Source organism: Glycine max, chromosome 15, assembly GCF_000004515.6.
Source record: "Glycine max cultivar Williams 82 chromosome 15, Glycine_max_v4.0, whole genome shotgun sequence".
Lineage (NCBI taxonomy): Eukaryota > Viridiplantae > Streptophyta > Magnoliopsida > Fabales > Fabaceae > Glycine > Glycine max.
In genome coordinates this window covers 16,226,733-16,246,111 of record NC_038251.2, presented here as the reverse complement: position 1 = coordinate 16,246,111, position 19,379 = coordinate 16,226,733, and positions in this window count along the sequence as shown.

The following is a 19,379-nucleotide window of genomic DNA, read 5'->3' as shown; positions in this document are numbered from 1 at the left end:
TTTATGCCTAAGTTTATAAATCTTACCCTTGTTCTCTCCCCCTTTGGCAACATCAAAAAGCCAAAAATGGTTAAAGAAAAAAACTAAGTAAATGTCTAAACAAAGCACAAGTTATTCAAAAACTAAATCAATCCAGAGAATAATCCACACAAGTCTTAATTAACCAATTCAAAGTCTAGAAATAACCAAACACAAAGTCTAGAAATATCCAACACAATGGTAAAAGTCCAAGAGAACCATAACTAAAGCAACAAAAAGCCAAAATACACGACTGAAATAAATAACTACTTAAGATTGTAGAGATAACTAAGGGTTGGCTGGTGGATCGAAGCAACGCCTAATGAAGCTCATATCGTCCTCAAGTCAAGTAATCCTCATATCCATCCCATCGAAGCGAGCATCCATGGCATCCTAGCGAGTATCCATAGCATCAAATCGGTCACCCACAAAAGCTCGAAGACTGTGAAGTTCAGAGAGAACATCGTTCAGAAGTGAAGAGGAATCAACCCTTTGCGGTGGAGGAGAAAGAGTATATTCGTCAGGGATTGGCTGAGGTAAGTCTTGTTTCCGAACCCACTGACCATCATCATCCTTACGATAACCAAATGAGATAACCGCACCAGCACTAATAGCAAAAGACCTTTTTACTTGAACAAATGGTTCATCTTCCAAAGGAATTTTGAAATGATGAAGAAAAAGGGTGACGAGGTGAGGATAAGGGAGAGGTGCATTGGTCCGTAATGCCTTATGCATCCGGTACCGAATCAAGTGAGCCTAGTCCATCTGACGACTGGTAAGAAAAGCCCACATAAGAATCAAATCCTCCTCGGAGGCTTGAGAAGGGTTAGAAGAACGGGAAGTAAAATACGAACAATAATAAAGTGCATGATGCGGAAATCAAAGGTTAATGACCCAACAAGTAATCTGCCGGTCATATCAGCCTGGTCATTACAGACCATACGGCGAGCATCATGAATAGAATAATCAAACTTCCAGTCATCAATAAGGGTGCCCTCAAAAGGAACACCTTGATTGGGTAATTTTGTCAATGAAAAGAACAAAGATTGATCAATAAGAATAGACACATTATGCACCTCACAGTAAATAATACCATCCTGAATTTTCAAGTTATTATAGAAGACTCTAACTAATTCAGGATAATGAAGCAGTTTTAGAGACAAAAATTTAGTTAAACCAGAGTTTCGAAACACTTGATAACAATCAAATGTTTCATCATCAAATAAAGCAAGGTCTAGGTACTTAGGGTCTCAAATGACTCGATTGGAAAATTGGGAAGAGTGCCTTTGGCGTTGATCATATGAAGAAAACAAGGTAGATGATCGAGGAGATGAAAGAGAAAAAGGAATTGGTGTTGTGGGTGCTCCAGAAGGTTCGTGGCGGTGGTGGCCAGCAGCAGCGGTGGTGGAGGAAGATCCTTTGCGCTTCTTCGATGATTCTATCATTTGATGAAGTTTTAATGAATTTCAATTGGTGGGTTTAAAAGAGGAGTGAAAATGATGATGGTCGCCAGTTGGTCGGCCATGTGTCATAGGCAACGCTCCAGCCTTTTTGTGGATGAGTTGAGGTGAACTCTGGAGGTGGTGGTGGTGCGTCTGTTGCCGACTACTATGATGCCTCGCCCTGTGCCTGCCTGGGGGTGCAGTACTTCTCGATGAAAACCCTGTTAATAGGGGCCTAATCACCCTATTGGGGGCGACGGGCAATCCGTAGAACTGACGGAGGCTCGTAATCAAACCTGGAAACCCTAGGACCCTGTTGGACTTCTCTGGGCACACTGAGTGTCTTGTAGGCGTGATCCCTACAAACAGTAGATGACATCAGAAATCAGTTGAGCCACGTGCATACTTACCTATGTCTTGATGGCATAAACCAACTGACATTTCGGCAGGGGGAGATCAGAGTGGTGGTCACTTCGTAGAACCGACAGAGGCCTGTAATCAAAGCTAGAACCCCAGGGCCCTATTGGACTTCTTCGGGTCCACTGGGTGTCTTGCGGGCGTGATCCCTACAAATAATAGATGGCATCAGAGACCAGTTGAGCCATGTGCATACTTACTTATGTCATGATGGCATAAACCAGCTGACACTTCGGCAGGGGGAGATCAGAGTGGTGGTCGCTGGGAAGAAGGTTGCTAAGTAGCAACATCATCCATATGTTGATGCACACGATCCACACTCATCTCCTTGCAGCGTCTGGGTGAAATCTTGCCCCGGTATGCATAGTAGTTGTGCGATAGTCTCCTCCTCTGGTTGTGCTTGCACAGTTGGTCGCCCTCCATTATTAGGGGGGTGGCCCAAGAACTGATAAAAGCAAACTACTAGCCCCTCACCCGGGAGCGCAAGCCTCGATTAAGCATTAAGGGCAGAGGACCTTGAGTTCTTTGAAGGCGCAGATGTGGAGCCCTCTAAAAGCGAGGATGTGCAGTCCTCTGAAGGCGAGGACGTGTAGTCCTCTGAAGGTGAGGGCGTGTAGTCCTCTGAAGGCGAGGGTGTGTAGTCCTTTGAAGGTGAGGACGTGTAGCCCCCTGAAGGCGAGGGCATGTAGTCCTATGAAGGCGAGGACGAGTAGTCCTCTGAAGGCGAGGGCGTGTAGCCCTTTGAAGGCGAAGAGGTGTAGTCCTCTGAAGGTGAGGGCGTGTAGCCCTCTGAAGGGGAGGACGTGTTGTCCTCTGAAGGTGAGAGTGTGTAGTCCTCTGAAGGCGAGGACATGTAGTCCTCTGAAGGTGAGGACGTGTAGTCCTCTAATGGTGAGGACATGTAGTCCTCTGAAGGCAAGAGACCTGTACTCCTTTGAAGGTGAGGACCTGTAGCCCTCTGAAGGGGAGGACGTGTACTCCTCTGAAGGCGAGGACGTGTAGTCCTCTGAAGGTGAGGACGTGTAGTCCTCTGAAGGCGAGGACGTGTAGTCCTCTGAAGGTGAGGACGTGTAGTCCTCTGAAGGTGAGGGCGTGTAGCCCTTTGAAGGCGAGGGCGTGCAGCCCTCTAAAGGCAAGGGCGTGCAGCCTTCTGAAGGCGAAGGCATGTAGCCCTCTGAAGGTGAGGGCATGCAACCCTCTGAAGGCGAGGACATGTAGCCCTCTGAAGGTGAGGGCATGCATCCCTCTAAAGGCAATAGGTACTAGTACCCAAGGGTCCACCCTTATGAGAAAGTAAGAGATTGACTCATCAAGAGGGCCGGTCATCCCAAATTCAAAAGATTGGACACTAGATGTAGGAAATCTATGCAGTTAACATGATTTTTAGGGATGCAGATGCATGCAACCTTTGTCTTGAAATGCGGACTTCGTATGCAACAATGCAATGTAATGGAAAGTTGTACAATGTTCATGACATTGTTTTCCTATTTTGTGATTTGATTTTTTGGAAGACACAGATTAACTGTCCTTTTGAAAGGGGTGATAATTTATGCAACCTCATCCTATCTTTGCAAATCTCTTCGGGAACTCCCTCAGAGTATATGTCTTGTTTGATTTATTCACTTGACAATTTTGGAGTGACAGCGATGGAGCCGTTTAATCAATCCACTGAAATCCCAGGGTTTGTCACTCCTTTTTTTGTTGTTTAAAAACATCGACGGGTGAGAACTTTTGACCTGCCTCTAGGTTCGCCTAAGGCTCATGCACAGTGCCCTTCATTGCACCAATGTAGGGCTTTGAGATATCAATCGTTGTTTTATTTCCACAACCTTGTAGCAAGGAAGAATAAAAGAAGTGGCTGATTTTCCAAAAGGATTTTCAAGGATAAGAAACAGTTGAAGGATTTTTCAGTTGATGGATTAAGTCAAACGACTCCTATTTTTTATAACTCACTTCTCTCTCAAAAAGACAAACTTTCAGGAATGATAAAATGAGGTCACATGAATGTTTATATTTTTACTTGAAAACGCAGTCAATCAAATGCTTTTTCTTTTTCTTTTTGAACTTTTTTGCTTTACTCGTTGTTTATGGCATCCTCACCCAATGTGTAGCACGAGTAATTTCTAATTGAACGGTCTTGGAAGTCCAAACTCAGGAGGGCAGGTCACTTGAGCAAACAAACCTATGGCTTACACTCATATTCTGGTGGAAGTTGAATAAGCAAAGATGTAATTGTGAGAGGATGAAAGAGACAAGGATGTCAAATTTATCCATATTATTTAGCATTGTAACTGTGGTTTACAATAATGGCATAAACTTGAAAATCCTAATGAGTCATTAGAGACATCTAGAATCAACCTTCAAATTGCCCCATGTGTGGCATCTCTTGTGAATGTCAGGATTCACAAGCGATTCTCCTCAAATTTCAGCCAGCCCGCATCAATTAGACCTTGCACCTTATGCTTTAGGGTCCTACAATGCTCAATGGAATGCCCCGGGGCCCCTCCATGATAAGCACATGTTGCATTCGAGTCGTATCCTCAGAAACATAGAGGTTGAGGAACCTTGGCTGGGGTATGGCAACCATTGAATTATCAAGTAGATATGGGAGCAAGTCAGCATAGGACATCGGAATTGGGGTGAATTCTACAGGCTTTTTCACTACAAAATTTATTTCTTGGTTGGTGTTTTGGTTTGCGCTTGGCATTGGATGTGCGGCCAACAAACTTTGTGGATGATTTAGGGATAGCCTTTGTGGATGACTGGGTGGTGAGTAAGGAGAAAGGTCGATATTGGCTGAGCGATGACATTGTTGGGCTGGTGGGAAGTTTGGCCATGTAGGAATGGCTACCTCAACATTGGTTCCTTCCTCATTCTAATCCTCTTCATTTGCCCCAGTTTTCTCATTCATCAAAGCAACATGATCAAATTTGCCTCTTTTCAGACCCGCTTCGATCCTTTTGCTGACGAAGACCAAGTCTGCAAAGCTTGAAGGTGCGTACCCCACCATTTTTTCATAGTAAAACACTGGTAATGTGTCTACTATTATTGTGACCATCTCTTTCTCTGTCATTGGAGGTTCTTGGGGCAAGTAGTCCCCTTGTACTTGGCAAAGTCTGGCACCTTGAACTTGGGAGGGGTGATGATATTGGGTACTAGGAACAACTCTTCTAGGTTAGCAAAGGCATAATCTTCGCCTCCTTCAATGGCCCTGAGGCTTTCCTCTTGATGATCCTACTTTCCCATATCTGCCATAGCATGAGGGTTTTTACCTACTGTAGAATGTAAGGGGTGTGGTTGTGGGTGATACTAAGGGCCTTCCAAAGTGTTTTGCAGGGGTATACCACCAACTGCTTGCCCTTCAGTGGCATATCCGAAGCAAGGCTGGAAGTCGGCTAGATTATGGTGGCGCATTTCATGTGTCTCACCCATGGGTTGAGAGACATGTGCATGATCAAATTGAGGTTGTTGGCTCTCAATGGGTATAGAAGTGAAGTTATTGACATTCTCATTGGGTGGAGTATAGTTTGGAGGCAAACCATATGGCGGGAAAACCTGCTTGTTCTGGGCTTGCACAAAATGGGGGTCTCCTGTATCCGCGGTTGGATGATTTATTAGGTTGAGGTAAGATGGGGGAGTCGGGTCCACCCCAGAAACAACGCTAATAGCGGCAACTGCAGTCGCATTGACCTCCATTATCTTCTTCATGCTCATCATGGCCTCCATCATTGTGGCCATCTCTTCTTTCATGGCCTCCATGTCGGCCTTCATCCCTCTTGCACCTCGTCTACTTCAACCATTACTCCAGCTCTAACATGCATTCAGTAAGGGTGTCGTAAAGTGCGTTCTTCCCTTATGATAACAATGATTAAAGTTAGGTTTTCAGGGAAAGAATGCAATGAGCAATGCAACCAATGAAAAGCACGGATGTATGCGAATGATGCATTGTTTGAGCTTTATCGTGACTTTCTTTGTTTTGTAGAAGAAAATGCAAGGATCATGCATGAGCGAACATGAAAATAGAAGGTGTACAAGAAACATGTTAGATGCAGATGCACGGTGAAGAAATGACTTATGCAAAATGCAATGCATGAAATGATAAGTGACAAATGCAGGAACGATACGTCCATTACGATGCCATGAAGAGATGCTTATGTAGAAGCAAGATTCATGATGATAAACCAAACAATTTTGATGATGCCAAAAGCCCAAATGATTGATTCAAGATTTCAAGATCAAGCATCAAGAATCCAATCCAAGATTCAAGAGAAGAAATCAAGAAGCAATAAGTCAAGACTTCATACAGGATAAGTATTAAAATATTTTTTTTTCAAAAATCAACTAGCACAATTTTGTTTTACAAAAGAATTTTCTCAAATTTTCTAAGATACCAGAGTGATTACTCTCTGGCAATCGATTACCAGTTATCAGTAATCGATTACCAATGACCAGTTTGGTTTTCAAAATATTTTCAAATGGTTTGCAATATTCCAAAATGATTTTTAAATGGTGTAATCGATAACACTATATTAGTAATCGATTACAAGTGAATCTGAACGTTAGAATTCAAATCCAATTGTGAAGAGTCAAAGCTTTTCATAAAATACATTATGTAATCGATTACACCTTTGTGGTAATCGATTACCAGTGAACAGTTTTGAAGAAAAACTTAAGAGTTATAACTCTTAACATGGTTTTCTCTAAAGTCACAACTCTTCCAATGGTTTCTTTGACCAGATATGAAGAGTCTATAAAAGCATGACTTTAGCACACATTTAACATATGTATGATATTCTTCCAAACAATTCTTTTTCACAATCTTTCTCTAACCATTGCCCATTGCTTTTTTTTTTTTCCAAAAAGCTTTCTAAACTTCGTTTTTTCTGCTAGTAGAAATTCTGTAGAAAACAAAAGTGTGCTATCTTTTCTTCCTTCTCCCTCTTGCCAAAAGATTCAAAGGACTAACCGTCTGAGAATTCTTTTGATTCTTCCTCTTCCCTTTAAACAAATGATTTCAAAGGACTAACCGCGTGAGATATCTTTTGTTTCCCCTTACAAAGATTTAAGAGACTAACCGCCTAATAATTCTTTGTCTTAACACATTGGAGGGTACATCCTTTGTGGTACAAGTAGAGCGTACATCTACTTAGGTTGTAATACTGAGAACAAGAGAGGGTACATCTCTTGTGGATCAGTTCAAGTGGAGTGTACATCCACTTGGTTGTTCAAAGAGAACAAGCGAGGGTACATCCCTTTTGGATCTTTGCTTGTAAAGGATTTTCCAAGGTTATTGGAAATCTCAAGAACCGATGTTTGCTTGGGGACTGGACGTAGGCACGGGTTGTTGCCGAACCAGTATAAATCTTGTGTTTATTTTCTTCTTCCCTACACTCATTATCTTTCCGCTGTGTACTGTTTATTTTCGCTTTACTTTTGTCTAAGTTATTGTTTTTGTTCTTTACTTTCCCATACCGTAGTAGTAAAGCCTAACTGAATCTAGTAATATTAAGAAGGATAAATTTTTAATTAGTCAAGACACATTAATAATTAATTCAACCCCTCATTCTTAATTATTTTGAGGCCACTCGTTCCAAAAGTTTATGCGATGCATGATATGAATGCATTTATGGGCACGAGAGCCCGAAAAATCATCTCTTCTTACTTGCACATTTGGGGACGCAGTGCCCCATGTGTGCAATTAAGAAGGTGATATGGACCATTCGGCTTCCCGTGACAAAAGACGAGACCAACATACAACGCATGTGTGACGACATGATGCAGACGCGCAAAAGCACAACACGGGGATGTACACAGTATGGCAATATCCACAAATAATCATACAACAAAGACATACATGACATTTAGGTTATATGCATAGCAGTGTTTAAAAGGCACACAGCGTGTTCGCTTCGTGTCCCTATTTTAGGGACCTAAACGGGAGGAACTAAAAGGCTTTTAGTGATAATTCCCAAGGTGGTCATATCTCTCTTGATGGTTTCTAGAGGTATCATCCCCTTCGAAAAACATATTGCGGCAGTAGGGACTACCAACAACAATATGTTATCAAAGAGAAAAACTCTAGATGAGGGTTCATTGTTATCAAGCAAGTCGGAGACCCAGCATGACCATAGATTCACTTCCACTCCTTATGTTCCCATGGACCCGGGTATAAGGCCCATTTTCAACTCACCCTGTGTGCAAAAAGGTATTGGTGTTGTGTGCATCAAATGAATACATATTTATCTCATGCATACACTAAAACACGCTTACAACATCGAAAAAGTTTATACAAGAACATAAAGCAAAAGGGAAACCCATGAAAGGGAAAACACAACTTTTGCACAAAAGATTAATATGCCTAACTCTCTAAAACCAAATAGCACACAACAAATCAAGAATCAAGACGCGCAAAAGCACAAGATCAAGCATCAAGAATCCAATCCAAGATTCAAGATTCAAGAGAAGAAATCAAGAAGCAACAAGTCAAGACTTCATATAGGATAAGTATTAAAAGATTTTTTCAAAAACCAAATAGCACAGTTTTGTTTTACAAAAGAATTTTCTCAAATTTTCTAAGTTACCAGAGTGATTACTCTCTAGCAATTGATTACCAGTTATCAGTAATCGATTACCATAAACCAGATTGGTTTTCAAAATATTTTCAAATGATTTATAACGTTCCAAAATGATTTTCAAATAGTGTAATCGATCACACTATATTAGTAATCAATTCCAAGTGAATCTGAACATTGGAATTCAAATCCAATTGTGAAGAGTCACAACTTTTCATAAAACACATTGTGTAATCGATTACACCTTTGTGGTAATCGATTACCGGTGAACAGTTTTGAAGAAAAAGTTAAGAGTTATAACTCTTAACATGGTTTTCTCTAAAGTCACAACTCTTCCAATGGTTTCTTTGACCAGACATGAAGAGTCTTTAAAAGCATGACTTTGGCACACCTTTAACATATGTATGATATTCTTCCAAACAATTCTTTTTCAAAATCTTTCTCTAACCATTGCCCATTGCTTTTTCTTTGCCAAAAATCTTTCTAAACTTTGTTTCAAAACTTTGTTTTTTTTCTGCAAGTGGAAATTCTGTAGAAAACAAAAGTGTGCTATCTTTTCTTCCTTCTCCCTCTTGCCAAAAGATTCAAAGGACTAACCGCCAGAGAATTCTTTTGATTCTCCCTTCTCCCTCTTGACAAAAGATTCAAAGGACTAACCACTTGAGAATTCTTTTGATTCTTCCCTTTCCCTTTAAACAAAAGATTTCAAAGGACTAACCGCCTGAGATATCTTTTGTTTCCCCTTAAAAAGATTCAAGGGGCTAACCGCCTAAGAATTCTTTGCCTTAACACATTGGAACGTACATCCTTTGTGGTACAAGTAGAGCGTACATCTACTTGGGTTGTGATACTGAGAACAAGAAAGGGTACATCTCTTGTGGATCAGTTCAAGTGGAGTGTACATCCACTTGGTTGTTCAAAGAGAACAAGGGAGGGTACATCCCTTGTAGATCTTTGTTTGTAAAGGATTTTACAAGGTTATTGGAAATCTCAAGAATCGGTGGTTGCTTGGGGACTGGATGTAGGCACGGGTTGTTGCCGAACTAGTATAAATCTTGTGTTTGTCTTCTTCTTCCCTACACTCTTTAATTTTCGTTGTGTACTTTTTATTTCTGCTTTACTTTTCTCTAAGTTATTGTTTATGTTTTTTACTTTCTCATAACTTAGTAGTAAAGCCTAATTTAATCTAGTAATATTAAGAAGGATAAATTTTAATTATTCAAGACACATTAATAATTAATTCAACTCCCCCTTCTTAATTATTCTGAGGCCACTCGATCCAACAAGTGGTATCATAGTAGGTTTCTTTAGAAAAGTTTCACAACCTCAAGATTCATGGCCTCCTCAAATTCTCTGTTTCCCGAAGGAAAATCCATCCATAGGCCACCTATCTTTAATGGTGAGGGTTACCACTACTGGAAAACCCGAATGCAAATATTTATTGAAGCCATAGATTTAAACATTTGGGAAGCAATAGAAATAGGACTTTATGTACCCACCATAGTAGATGCAAGCACAAGCACAACAACAGAAAAACCTATAGATAAATGGACTGAAGAGGATAGAAGAAGATTCCAATATAATCTTAAAGCCAAAAACATAATCACTTCTGCCCTAGGAATAAATGAATATTTTAAAGTGTCAAACTGTTCAAATGCAAAGGAGATGTGGATACTCTCCAACTTACACATGAAGGCACCACTGATGTGAAAAGATCTAGAGTCAATACCCTTACATATGAATATGAATTATTTAGGATGAACACTAATGAGAACATCCAAAGCATGCAGAAAAGATTCACACACATAGCCAATCACCTTGCCTCCTTAGGAAAAACCTTTCCTAATGAAGATTTAATTAATAAAGTTTTGAGATGCTTAAGTAGGGAATGGTAGCCCAAGGTAACTGCCATTTCTGAAATTAAAGATCTTTCTTCTATGTCTCTTGCCACTCTTTTTGGCAAACTGCAGGAACATAAAAATGGAACTTCAACGTCTCAACCAAAATGAAGAGACCGACAAAAGGAAAAAAAAGCATAGCACTCAAAGCCTCCTCCTCAATGCAAGAAGAAGAAGAAGAAGAAGAAGAAGAAGAAGAAGAAGAAGAAGAAGAATCTGATGATGAAGAAGACTTCTCACTCTTTGTGAAGAAGTTTCAGAAATTCATCAAAAATAGAATGTAAAAGCAAAGCTTCATGATGAATCAAGAGTGATTCAAAGATGTTTTGATGATAACAAAAGATGATGACAAAGGTGATGACAAAAAGCTCAATGGTCAATCAAAGAATGAGTTCAAGATATTCAAGATAGAATCAAGAAGACTTCAAGATTCAAGAGGAAAGTTGAAGAACACTTCAAGACTCAAGAGGAAAAGTTGAAGAACACTTCAAGATTTAAGAGGAAAGTTGAATTCAAGAATCAAGATTCATGGATCAAGCTTCAAGAATCAAGATCAAGATTCAAGACTCAAGATTCTAGACTCAAGATTCAAGAATCAAGAGAAGACTTAATCAAGATAAGTATGAAATGGTTTTTTTTCAAAAATGGAGTAGCACATGAATTTTTCTCAAAACATGTTTACCAAAGAGTTTTTACTCTCTGGTAATTGATTACCAGATTGTTGTAATCAATTACTAGTAGCAAAATGAATTTGAAAAAGTTTTCAAATGAATTTACAACGTTCCAATTGATTTCAAAAAAGTTGTAATCGATTACAATGTTTTGGTAATCGATTACCAGTGCCTTTGAACGTTGAAATTCAAATTCAAATGTGAAGAGTCACATCCTTTCACATAAAAGCTTTGTGTAATCGACTACACTGATTTGGTAATCGATTACCAGTGATTATTTCTGAATAAATCAAAAGATGTAACTCTTCAAATGGATTTTGACTTTTTCAAATTGGTTTTAAGTTTTTTGAAAAGTCATAACTCTTCTAAATGGTTCTCTTGACCAGACATGAAGAGTCTATAAAAGCAAGGCTTTGTTTTGCATTTTCAATCAATCTTTCTATCAATCCAATCAATTCATTACAATCCTTTACAAGCCTTGAATCTTTGTGAACTTCATCTTCTTCTTTGTGCCAAAAGCTTTCCAAAGTTTTCTGGTTTTCTAAACCTTGAAAACTTGTGCTATTCATTCTTTTCATCTCTTCTCCCTTTTCCAAAAAGAATTGGCCAAGGACTAACCGCCTAAATTCTTTTTGTGTCTCTCTTCTCCCTTTCCCAAAAGAACAAAGGACTAACCGTCTGAATTCTTTTGTGTCTCCTTTCTCCTTTGTCAAAGAATTCAAAATGACACAGTCTGAGAATTCTTTTGATTCTTCTCATTCCCTTATACAAAAGTGTTCAAAGGACTAACCGCCTGAGAATTCTTTTGTATCCCCATTCACAAAGTATCAAAGGTTTAACCGCCTGAGATCTTTGTCTTAACACATTGGAGGGTACATCCTTTGTGGTACAAGTAGAGGGTACATCTACTTGGGTTGTTGACTGAGAACAAGAGAGGGTACATCTCTTGTGGATCAGTTCTAGTGGAGGGTACATCCACGAGGTTCAAAGAGAACAAGGGAGGGTACATCCCTTGTGGATCTTTGCTTGTAAAATGATTTTTACAAGGTTGAAAGAAATCTCAAGGACCGCAGGTCGCTTGGGCACTAGATGTAGGCACGGGTTGTTGCCGAACCAGTATAAAAACTTTTGTGTGTTTGTCTCCTTCTTCCCTACTGTTTTACTTTCCGCTGTGCGTTTTAATTTCTGCTTTTACTTTTGGTTAAGTTTCTCTTATACTCTTTATTCACTTAACAACATAGTAAAAGCCTTAGAAGAGTAATTTTTTAATTAGTAAATGTTTAGGAATAATTAATTCAACCCCCCCTTCTTAATTATTCTGAGACCACTCGATCCAACATAGAAGAATGGAGAGACGCCATAACTTCGACAATGGGAAGAGATCTCAAGAAGGTTCCCCAACACTTAAATGCTATAAGTGTAATCGACCCGGTCACATAAAGGCACACTGCCCCACAAATGAATCATGGCTAGAGAAGAAAAGTCATGAAGAAAGAAGATCCAAGAAGGCATATATTGCATGGGATGACAATGACTCACCCGATGGTTCGGAGAAGGAGATCAACCTTCTATCCAAGGACTATGAGATTGATGAGAACATCTCTCAAGAAGATTAAGCAAAAAGCAAAAGTCTGACTTCCATCTTTGAAGATCTAAGCACTTAAATCATGAAAAAGGTAACACCAAAACCATTCTCTTTTAAATTAAGTTGGTTGAAACTTTCCTTTCAATTAACTTGTTTATATGATGACTAACAAAATTTTATTTGTTTGTCTTAATTGATTGCTATTATGAGTATGTGCTTATATGTTTGATTGAGTTATTTTCTTTCTCGAAGCATGAAGTTTATTATTAAAACAAATACTTGATAGTGCCTATGATTCTTGCATGATTTTTAGTATGATATGTGAATTACTTGCTTAAAAGTTATTCATAAAGCTTTTTCAAAAATCTATTATGTTATATATATATATATATATATATATATATATATATATATATATATATATATATATATATATATATTTTCGTATAAGAGTTTTTAGATATAAAGTATTTTGACCCCCTTTCAAATCTGTTCACCCTAAGAATTCATTCAACACTTAGTTCTCCTAAAATGCTCCACAATGTGTAATCGATTATAACAAGGCACACTAAGTGTAATCGATTACAAAAAAATGTAATCAATTACAACACGTCCCTGATGCTTATAAATTCAAATTTAAGAATTCACGAAACTGCAACTTCGTCTTTCTCGCGAAACCCTTATTCCCAAATTTTCTTTCTGCCATAACTAACTCATTTCTTATCCAAATCACGTCCCACAAAGCCCAAAATTCATCTTTTTTCATTCTCTTTCATTTCAACTGATTGAAATTTCGAATAAGTCTCTCAAATGGAAGAACCATCAAAGAAGTGCAAATGTTCTTCGAGTAGAAGCCAACGACACTCTAAGGCTTAGGATACTCCAATTCCTTCCTCCATTTCCTCCTCCTCATTGTTCTCATCGGAAGAACAACGTACACGATACACTAACCTCTTCTCCTCTCGTTCTATCATTGACCCTAAGTTCATAGATACGGATTTCTTTTCTGATGAGAGTTTCAAATGCATTCAAGCATTTCATAACTCAAATCTCATTCCCTTTATGTCTTTAAAACTGCCTGTGTATTCTGAATTGGTAAAAGCCTTTTATTCTAACCATGAAATTCAAGAAAGTACCTTGATTTCTAAGGTCTATGGGATAAAGATGGTCATTGACCAATCCCTCTTTTATGATTTGACCCAATTGTCTAGTGACGGTGTACCATTTGAAGGTGCACTGGATGATGATTGGAAGTTTGATTTTCTGTGCATGATGCCCGTCGGTTGGTTTGCACCAACCAAGCGGATATGATCGGAAGGCTGTTTTCCGGTTCATTGGTTCCTGAAAGCTGCATCCTCCATTATCTAATTGTCTGTATCTTGCTCCCCAGATCTTCAAACCTTGCACATGTTTATGAAGAAGATCTAATAGTAATGTGGGCCTTTCATACCGGCTGACAAATTGATTGGGCACATCTAGTCTGGTATCGCATGCATAAGGCATTGCGATTAAATGCTCATTTGCCCTATCCTCACTTAGTTACTTTGTTACTTCAACATTTTAACACCCCTCTTGATTCTGAACCTTATGATCCAATCAAGAGATCTTTCTTGATCGATGCTGTTGTGGTTTCCTCCTTTGGTTAACGCAAAGAGCGTGATGGCTCTTTGGTAAAAAATGGTGCTCAACCAAATGATGATGAAAGACACTTACCGGTTGAAGGAGACTCTTCTCTCCTTCAGAGTATTTTGGACAGGTTTGATGGACTTCAAACCTATGTTGGTGAGAGGTTTGACTCCTTGGAACGTCAAGTGGACACACGATTCGAGGAGATGAACTCAAGGATTGCAAAGGTTGAAGAAGATGTCACCATCATTCGTGACTACCTTGATTTACCTCCACCACCACCATCAGTTTAGACATTACTATTATTATTAGTATTTTGATTTCTAGCCGTGTATTTGGCTATGTTTTGAAACACTTATTAGTATGTTACTTTCTAATTTAGTTGTTTTAATTAAGTTATCTTGGATGACTCTCTAAATTATCTGACATTATAGTTTATGAATGAATTATTATCATACTTGCTTAGTTTATGTATGCATTATTGTCTTCCTTGCTTGGATGATTATGGATGAATGTATGATTTTATGTCTCTATACGCACTTTGGCTTTTTGTTGATGCCAAAGGCGAAGAGAAAGTTGGGATTAAATCAAGAACTCATATAATTAAATAACTTAATTTCAAGTAAAGCTTAAACTCAAAAACAAAGGGGGAGAATTATGTGAGTGATCGATTAGAAGATAGAGCTTGCATGTGTTTCTTGATTTCAGGTTTGTCATCATCAAAAAGGGAGAGATTGTAGAAGCAAGTTTCATGATGATGAACCAAGCAATTTTGATGATGCCAAAAGCCTAAGTGATTGATTCAAGACTTCAAGATCAAGCATCAAGAATCCAATCCAAGATTCAAGATTCAAGAGAAGAAATCAGGAAGCAACAAGTCAAGACTTCATATAGGATAAGTATTAAAAGATTTTTTCAAAAACCAAATAGCACAGTTTTGTTTTACAAAAGAATTTTCTCAAATTTTCTAAGTTACCAGAGTGATTACTCTCTAGCAATTGATTACCAGTTATCAGTAATCGATTACCATAAACCAGATTGGTTTTCAAAATATTTTCAAATGACCAGTGACCAGTTTGGTTTTCAAATGATTTATAACGTTCCAAAATGATTTTCAAATAGTGTAATCGATTACACTATATTAGTAATCGATTACAAGTGAATCTGAACGTTGGAATTCAAATCCAATTGTGAAGAGTCACAACTTTTCATAAAACACATTGTGTAATCAATTACACCTTTGCGGTAATCGATTACCAGTGAACAGTTTTGAAGAAAAAGTTAAGAGTTATAACTCTTAACATGGTTTTCTCTAAAGTCACAACTCTTCCAATGGTTTCTTTGACTAGACATGAAGAGTCTATAAACGCATGACTTTGGCACACGTTTAACATATGTATGATATTCTTCCAAGCAATTCTTTTTCACAATCTTTCTCTAACCATTGCCATTGCTTTTTCTTTGCCAAAAAGCTTTCTAAAATTTGTTTCAAAACTTTGTTTTTTCTGCAAGTGGAAATTCTTTAGAAAACAAAAGTGTGCTATCTTTTCTTCCTTCTCCCTCTTGCAAAAAGATTCAAAGGACTAACCGCCAGAGAATTCTTTTGATTCTCCCTTCTCCCTCTTGACAAAAGATTCAAAGGAGTAGCCGCTTGAGAATTCTTTTGATTCTTCCTTTTCCCTTTAAACAAAAGATTTCAAAGGACTAACCGCCTGAGATATCTTTTGTTTCCCTTTACAAAGATTCAAGGGACTAACCGCATAAGAATTCTTTGTCTTAACACATTGGAGCGTACATCCTTTGTGGTACAAGTAGAGCGTACATCTACTTGGGTTGTGATACTGAGAACAAGAGAGGGTACATCTCTTGTGGATCAGTTCAAGTGGAGCGTACATCCACTTGGTTGTTCAAAGAGAACAATGGACGGTACATCCCTTATGGATCTTTGCTTGTAAAGGATTTCACAAGGTTATTAGAAATCTCAAGAATCAGTGGTTGCTTGGGGACTGGACGTAGGCACGGGTTGTTGCCGAACCAGTATAAATCTTGTGTTTGGTTTCTTCTTCCCTACACTCTTTAATTTCCGTTGTGTACTTTTTATTTCCGCTTTACTTTTGTCTAAGTTATTGTTTCTGTTCTTTACTTTATCATAACTTAGTAGTAAAGCCTAATTGAATCTAGTAATATTAAGAATGATAAATTTTAATTAGTCAAGACACATTAATCATTAATTCAACTCCCCCTTCTTAATTATTCTGAGGCCACTCGATCCAAAATTAACGATCTCTTGTTTTTTTGAAAGGAGAGAAACGTTAAGGCGTTGGACCATTAACGATCTCTTGGGATGGTCGACAAAAGCGGGGCTTTTGCTCCTACGTATCCTCAATTGCGATGAGGAACTCAGACCTATGTAGTTCTTGCAAAAGCGGTAATGTTATGGGTTGATTTTATACTTTTGAACGGTCCATGTTAACCGATAAAAGCAAAGAGAACCGTTTAAGGCGTTAGACCTTAAAACGGTTTTAAGTGACTTTTGCGGACAAAACTTGATTTGTGAGTTGATTTTAGCCTTAGTTTCACTTTGGTTATTAGTCAATTCATTCAAGGAAACTTCCAAAGAAAAATGTCCGATTGATTTTTTTGATTACTTTATTCAAAGATATTTTGATTATTTTATTATTTTTTTTTCAAGATATTTTGATTATTTTATTATATTTTTTTCAAGATATTTTGGTTATTTTATTATTATTTTGCATTTTTTTTATTTAACCGAGGTTACAACATGAACAATCAGTTGGATTTTATTTTAACAGTGATTAAACGAGATTACAACACAAATGATCGGTTGAAATTCATTTTATTAGGTGAGATAACGGCTTAAACGATTGGTTAAAGCTCGTTAAAAACGGAAGAAAAGAAAATCGAAAGTGAACGAGATGAAGATGAAAGCAAACAAAATAAGAAATGAATTGAAAGTCTCAGATTCGAACACTTATTAGTTGAAGACCGAAGAACGAATGAAGAACGGTGAAGAACAACGGAAAATCTTCACGGATTTGCTCACGAAAACGTCTCGGAAGTGTTACGGAAGCACCTCGGTTTGGATTTTCTTCATGGAAACACATTTTTTTTCCACCCAAAACTGCTTAAATGCTTAGCATAGAGGTCAGGGACCCTTGAAACTCAACCTCCTCCCCCTATTTATAGGAGAAATGGGGAGGTGCTTGCCGCCCAGAGGCTTCTTGAGGAAGATTTCTGAGCGCACTCAATTACTAAGTTCACCCCCCTTTTCGTACTTTACAGAAAAGTTATGGAAGCCTTACAGAAGCATTTTGGACTTGATTTTCCTCTTTTTTCTCTTCCCTTTCACCAATATTAAGTGAAATATGCTAACCCAAGGTTTTTGGAAATTTTACGGAAGCATTACGGATGCCCCAGATGCCCCAAACGCCATTGTTTAAATAAATGGAGGTGGTTGCTGCCAAGAGGCTTCTTGAGAAAGATTTCTGAATGCACCCCATAATTTATAAGTTCACCCCCTTCTAGAATGTTCTGGATGAAGCTTCCTGAGTGCACCCCTATGTTTGATAAGTTCACCCCCCACTTTTGTGTTTTTGGCTGTTTTCTTTCCGAAAGGTCCCGAAACTTTACGGATCTCATGGCAATGGGTATTAAACATTTTGAAGTGGTCAAACAGATGTCACATGCCGAAAAAAAATGCTCCCCGGACGAAACTAGTGTATGACAACACCCTAGCTAACATCGGCTGAAAAATAATCCTGCCCGATATTGGCAAAAAAATAACTTTGGCTAATGTTGGCTGGAAAACCTAGTTGACGTTGGCTGAAAAGTTAGCCATGACCGATGTCAGTAGAAAAAATCTAGTCAACATCGGGTAAAAAAACATTTGTCGACATCAACTGAAAAAACCTGGATGACAACGGCCAAAAAAATCCTTGGCCGACGTTAGCAAAAAATTCCCATGAATGACGTCAGTGAGAAAATAACCCTAACCAACATCATCTAAAAAAAATATTAGTCGATATCGGCAAAAAATAGCTTAGGTTGACATGATACAAAAAAATTCTGACCGAAAAATTCTCGGCCAACGTCAGTAAAAAACAACTTATGTTGTTGTCGACCGTAAAAAATTTGATCACCCATAGTTGCGAGTGTTGAGCGAGAATCAGTCGCGAGCAAGAACGTCGTGAGTTAGAGTGAGCATCTCCGAAAAAAGAATTTCAAATTCTATAATTTTTTAGAGAATTTAAAATCTCACTGTTTTAGTCAATCAAATTGATTCATACCTAAAATTAAATCTCATTTCAAATATTCTATCCAAACAAGACATTTTATCATGAATTCTTTAAAATTCTTTGAAAAAATGAATTCTCCTTTTGAATTGCTCCATGCAAACACACTACTGAATTTATAATTCATGTTATTTTCTTCCATGAAAGTTGCTTATAATTTCGTTTCAAATATATTTATTTCTTAAATTCTATAATTATAGTGCTTGGGGAGTCTAAATTTAAAACGAGATCAGAATAGTGCACCAAGTACACTAAAAAATATCACAAAAGGTTAAAATATTTAAATGTCTGATTAAATAAGGGAAATAAAATCCCATATTTAATAAAATGGAATGACCAAAAAATGCATTTTAGCCTTGATTCAAATGAGGGTGTGTTAAGTAGAATGAAGAATCCGTGTAATATTTTTTCAAACAATAAGAAGAGATTTGTTCCCAGAGTTACAAAAAAAAACAAAAATATTTATGTAATTTGACAAAATCTTAAGAATGTTATTATAATTTTGTTCATATTTAACTTATGTAGTTACATTATAATTTTAATTTTGATAAATTATTTTATTATCGTTGTTGTCACTATTTATTATTTTACGACTTTGGTCCTTGTCATTATTAACGGATGATGTGATAACCGTCTATTAGAAAATACTAATACCACGTACGCATGATGTTTCTATAAAAATATATATGAGAACTAAAATGAAGTTCACTCGAATATGACAGTGTAAAGTTTGTACGTTACAAAAACTTCAAGCACCAGAAGCTTTCAACGTGTATAGTATACTTAGGACGACATACGTTTTTAGCTATGCAATATCTTTCCTCCATTGCTTTCATA